The 315-nt window shown below is 27.0% G+C and overlaps 1 pseudogene; it reads right to left on the minus strand.

Moving 5' to 3' along the window:
• Nucleotides 1-48: 48 nt before the first annotated feature.
• Nucleotides 49-315, minus strand: part of LOC116843430 — a 6,768-nt pseudogene continuing 6,501 nt past the window's right edge.

Here is a 315-nt window from a genome sequence, read left to right on the forward strand (position 1 = left end):
AGATCCGGGATCAATTGGCGATATTTCAGTGGAAATTACTGAAATTTTTTAAAAGAAATTGGGGTACTCGAGTATCTGGGTATTGACATAATGGTTAATCAACAGTATTTATTTCAATTGCCCAATGTGCTGATATTTTATTTTATAATAAAAATAATTTTATAACTTTGCATTTTTATTATTTTGTACTTTGAAATATTTTAAACATATGAAAATTATATACATGTGCAACAAAGTATTAATATCAGCTGTGGTATTATAATCATAATATGTCGATATAATACTCACGTCTCCGAAGCTACTAATGGACAAATC

Source organism: Odontomachus brunneus, unplaced genomic scaffold, assembly GCF_010583005.1.
Source record: "Odontomachus brunneus isolate Ranch 3 - 2012 unplaced genomic scaffold, Obru_v1 Obru_scaffold_032, whole genome shotgun sequence".
Classification (NCBI taxonomy): Eukaryota; Metazoa; Arthropoda; class Insecta; order Hymenoptera; family Formicidae; genus Odontomachus; species Odontomachus brunneus.